At 35.3% G+C, this 5,486-nt stretch overlaps 1 non-coding gene across 1 annotated transcript; it reads left to right on the top strand.

Annotated features, from left to right (window-relative positions):
• The first annotated feature begins 2,931 nt into the window (after nucleotides 1-2,931).
• Nucleotides 2,932-3,038, top strand: LOC112536172. Its single transcript, XR_003080230.1, has one exon. It is a non-coding gene; the product is annotated as a small nucleolar RNA R71 (small nucleolar RNA).
• Nucleotides 3,039-5,486: the final 2,448 nt, after the last annotated feature.

Below are 5,486 nucleotides of genomic sequence, written 5' to 3'. Positions count from 1 at the left end.
GTAGATCCCATTTAGGTGGTTGAATAATAGGCGTACTTGTTAATAAATCTTTGAGTTTTACAAACGCCTCTCTGCATTCTTTCCCAAACTCGAATTGAACTTCTTTTTGCAGTAAATTTGTCAATGGCAAAGCGATCTTGGAGAAATCCTTGATAAATCTGCGATAAAATCCTGCATGTCCTAGAAAAGAACGCACTTCCCTAACATTGGTAGGGTATGGTAAGTCTGCAATTATATCTACTTTTACCTTATCAACTTCTATACCCTTGGAGGAGATCACATGCCCTAATACAATGCCTTGGGTGACCATAAAATGACATTTCTCATAGTTTAAAACCAAGTTTGTCTCTATACATCTCCTTAAAACTTTGGTTAAATTTTTTAAGCATTCATAAAATGAATCCCCCATACACAGTAAAGTCATCCATAAACACTTCAATGCATTTCTCAATATATTCAGAAAAAATAATCATCATGCATCTTTAAAACGTACTTGGAGCATTACAGAGCCCAAAAGGCATTCGCCTATAAGCATAGGTTCCGAAAGGACAAGTGAATGTTGTTTTTTCTTGATCTTCTTGTGCGATAGGAATTTGATAGAATCCTGAAAAGCCATCAAGAAAACAGAAGAAAGATTTGCCCGCCAATCTTTTTAATATTTGATCAATGAAAGATAGGGGAAAATGATCTTTTCTAGTTACTGGATTAAGCTTCCTAAAATCTATACACATTCTCTAACCATTTTGCACACGCATTGGTACAAGTTCATTGTTTAAATTCCTTACCACAGTTATTCCAGTTTTCTTGGGGACAACATGAATTGGACTTACCCATTTACTATCTGAGATTGGGTAGATTATACCTGCATCTAATAGCTTGAGTATCTCTTTCATGACAACTTCTTTCATGGCTGGGTTTAGTCTCCTTTGTGGTTCCCTTGATGGTTTAGCATCATCCTCTAGCAAAATCCTGTGCATGCAAATTGATGGACTAATGCCTTTTATGTCAGCCAATGTCCAACCAATTGCAACCTTGTATTCCTTCAAAGCTTCAATCAATCTTCCTTCCTGTTTTATTGTTAGTCCTTTTGAGATGATAACAGGCAATGTTTCCTCATCACCTAAATACACGTATTTTAAGTGGTCCCGTAAGGCTTTCAGCTCTAGTTTTGGTGCCTGCACAATTGAAGGTAACATCTTGTCATTAGTATTAGAGATTTCAGCATTGAGACTTGTGGGTTTAAATATTGTTGCTGAGAATAATTCTTCTACACCAATCTCATAATCATTTCCTCCAAAATTGGAATTTTCATCTAATTCCTGCTCATCACCAACACTTTCTTCTGCAAAAACTTCCTGCACAATTGGATCAATTACATCAATATGGCAAAGAGAATGTACATCATTAGGGTATTTAATTGCATCAAAAATATTAAATTTAATAATCTCTCTATCAAATTCTATAGAGAGAGTACCCTCATCTATATTAATCTTTATCTTGGCAGTTTTCATGAATGGTCGTCCTAACAAAATCGAAGCTGATTTTGATGAAGAATTACCATCCATTTCCAAAATGTAAAAGTCGACAGGAAATATGAGCTCATTAACCTGCACCAAAACATCTTCAATAACTCCAAGGGGATGAATAAAGGAACGATCAGCTAATTGAATTACTACACTAGTTTTTTGCAAGTCATTTAGTTTTAAATCTTGATAAATAGAAAATGGCATGACATTAATGGAAGCTCCCAAATCTAACATGGCACGCTCAATTTTCGTATTACCAATAACACAAGGTAATGAAAACATACCTGGATCTTTGCATTTTTCTGGCAATATTCTTTTGCAAGATTGCCGACACATTCCTACTTACCACCACTTTCTCCTTTTCCTTCATCCTTCTTTTGTTTGTGCACAATTCCTTCAAGAACTTTGCATATTTAGGAATTTGCTTGATAGCATCCAACAATAAGATATTTATCTCCAACTTCCTAAATGTATCTAGGATCTCCTTTTTTTGCTCATCTTCTTTTGGATTTGCTAATCTGCTAAGAAAAGGAGGCAATGGAGTGCGAAATGAAAGAGATAGGGGAGGATCAAATTTTACCCTACGTGATGCCTTGGAAGATGCTTCTTCTTCATTTTCTTTGCTAAGTTCACTTTCCTTAAGTGGAATCGAGCCTGAAGGAATCTCCTTTCCACTTCTTAGAGAAATTGCACTAACGTTCTCCTTTGGATTTATTTCTGGTTGTGAAGGTAGTTTTCCAGAATTTTGGGCCTCCAATTTACTTACTCGCGTAGCCAATTGAGTTATTTGATTGCCTAAATTCTGAATGCTTGACCTTGTTTCCTGTTGAAATTGAAGATTATTGTTAGCAAGATTTTTAACAATAACTTCCAAGGACATACCTGAATTTGAAGCTTGAGGTTGTCTATTGAAATTCTGGGAAGGATACTTTTGTTGTCCTCCTTAGTTCCCATAGCTCAAATTCGAATGATCTCTCTATCCAGGATTACAATGATTGGAGAAAGGGTCATACTTTGAGGTTGACCAGCAAATCTGCCTAGAGCATTAGCCTCTTGTATTGAGTATTATTGCAATGTTGGGCACATATTGGTAGGATGTCCTTAGACCGAACATATTCCACAAACCTTTGCCATTTGCAATTGCCCTACAGCCATTTGACGAACCAAAGCAATTAAATCAGAAATTTGATTTTCAAGATTTTTATTGCTTACCTCATTAACTCGCCTAATAGCTCCATCAGCTCTTGTACCAAATTGCTGAGAATTTTCAACTATTTTTAAAATCAATTGCTTGGCTTCTTCAGGTGTCTTGTCTGCCAAAGCTCCAGCACTTGCTGCATCAATCATACTCTTATCCATTGGCAATAATCCTTCATAGAAGTATTGGATTAAGAGTTGCTGAGAAATTTGATGATGGGGGCAGCTAGCACACAGTTGCTTGAACCTTTCCCATTACTCATACAATGTTTCTCCAGTGAACTGTGTTATGCCATAAATTTCTTTTCTGATGTTGGCAGCTCTTGTTGGAGGGAAGAACTTATCTAAGAACAATCTTTTCATCTCATTCCATGTTGTTATTGAAATGGAGGATAGATAATAGAGCCAATCTTTTGCTTTATCCTTCAAAGAAAATGGAAAAACTCTAAGATTTATTTTCTCTTCGGTCACACCATGTGGCTTCATTCCGGAGCATACAATATGGAATTCTTTCAAGTGTTTATGAGGATCTTCACCTGCACATCCATGAAAAGAAAGGAGTAAGTGAATTAAACCAGATTTTAATTCAAAATCAACTGCAATATTGGGAAATGTAATGCATAAAGGTTGTTGATTTAAATCCGGTGCAGCTAGCTCTTTGAGAGTTATGTTCGCCATGTTTTCTGCAACTTCTTGAAAGATAGATATGTCACCAATAGCCAAATCTATTCCCAACTCCTCTGTGAGATAACTTTTTCTTTGTCTAGTCTCCTTTCTTAATCGATGCGTTGTCTTCTCAATTTCAGGATTAAACTGCAAATCGATAGCTTGAGAAGAACGAGTCATAAACAAATAAATTAAACAATGAGAAACTAAAATAGGTTTTCCGACAACGGCGCCAAATTTGAAGGGTTGTCGAAGCCCTTCAAAATAAATTATTGATTTTCCTAAACTAACTTGTAGAAATAGTGAAACCAGGTCGAATCCCAAGGGAACCAATGTGGATAGCTTCTCAAAGTAAAATAAAAAGGGGGGATTTTGAATGTTTGAATCAAAATTAAATAAGCAGAAAATAATGAAGGCTGAATATTAAAGTAAATAAAAATCAATCTTAACAAATTTCCAATTCAAGAGTGCTAATTCCATCCAATTGTAATCATGATCATAGGCTAAAATATCAATTCTTCTATTCAAGTACTTAGTCTACTTATTCGAAAAAGCTGCAATAAGTGTAATTTTCCTAATACAATTGACTCAAATCCAACATCTAAATCAAAACTTACCATTAGTCAACTGGGCACGATAGCGTTCCATATCAACTTAATGATAGCATTAAGAACAATGAGAATGACTAAACCAACATTAATTAATTGAGATATCTGCAATTGAATTAACCTTGTTCCTTTATTTCCTTAGAGCCTATCATGCAAGCTATGTAATTCAAATAAGCCATAATCACACACACATGAGCCAGCTCCTTGCTACTTGTGTCAATCGTTCATGACAATTACGGATCACAAACTCAAAGTTTAGCAATAGAAAAATCAATATCAAAGTTGAGTCGTCAGTTCAATCAATATCAATAATTCATAAATAATAAGAACAAGAAATAAATAATATTTGAATTAAAGAAGAATTCTGTTAAGCACAAAGCCTTACAAAATCACAATTGGAATTTATTCACTCTTGAATTAGGAACTAAAAACTTAGCCACTCACGGTGGAGTAAGAATTCACAAGAATTGTAGAGAGTAGAAGAAGTATAAGAATATGAATTTTTACTCAAAGTATCTAGCCGTCCTTATATAGGAAGTAAAACCCTAAACCCTAATGGTAGAATCCTTATCAAAAAGAAATATGCTTCCTATTTAATCTTATCCCTATAAGGAAGGATAAGATTAAGAGTGATCTAAATAAATTAAAACCCTAAATACATGGAAGAAAGTTCTATTAATCTAACACTTCCAAAAATAAAGGAAATTAACTAGGGATAGGTCCACCACAAATTGATCTTTGAAAATTTCGAAGCTCTCTTTTGCATTTTTTAGCAGCTCATGGGACGCAAGGCGTGGTCACGCCTTGTCGATGAGTCTTCCATGTATCATGAGCTCATGGGTCAAGGCGTGGTCATGCCTTGTTGATAGTGAACTTCTGTGTAGATTTATACACCTTCTCCAAAAGACTTGGTTTTTGACAAATGATGACTTAAAACATGTCTTTAGGCTGGATTTTGCTCCATCCTTGATATTTCATCACCTAAGTCAGAATAAACAGAATTTCCATGATTAAGTACATTATTCAACCAAATCGCAAGGGAATTAAACATAATAAATATAACTATTTATGACCTATCAATGTATTTTCAAATTAAAATACAAGCCTGATGGCTCCATTGAACACCACAAAGCTAGACTCATCGCCAAGAGGTACACCTTTTTTGGACACTTTTTCCATAGTGGCTAAAATGACCACAGTTCGTACTTTGTTGGCCATTGCTTTTGCAAAAGGGTGGTTCTTGCATTAGTTAGACATAAACAACGCCTTCCTTTATGGTGACTTGCATGAGGAAGTGCTAATGCAGATTCCACTTGGTTTTATTACAAATATTCCAAATCCTGTCTGCAAGTCTTTGTATGGCCTTAAGTGGGCTAGTAGACAATGGCATGCTAAATTGACTAGCGCTCTTCTCAAGCTAAGCTTTCATTAGGCAGCAACTGATACTTGCTTGTTTACTAAGTCTATTGATGATTCCTTTATAGCTCTT

Source organism: Ricinus communis, chromosome 9 (assembly GCF_019578655.1).
Source record: "Ricinus communis isolate WT05 ecotype wild-type chromosome 9, ASM1957865v1, whole genome shotgun sequence".
Taxonomy (NCBI): Eukaryota; Viridiplantae; Streptophyta; class Magnoliopsida; order Malpighiales; family Euphorbiaceae; genus Ricinus; species Ricinus communis.
The sequence above is the reverse complement of the archived record's forward strand: the minus strand, read 5'-3'. Positions and strand labels throughout refer to the sequence as shown.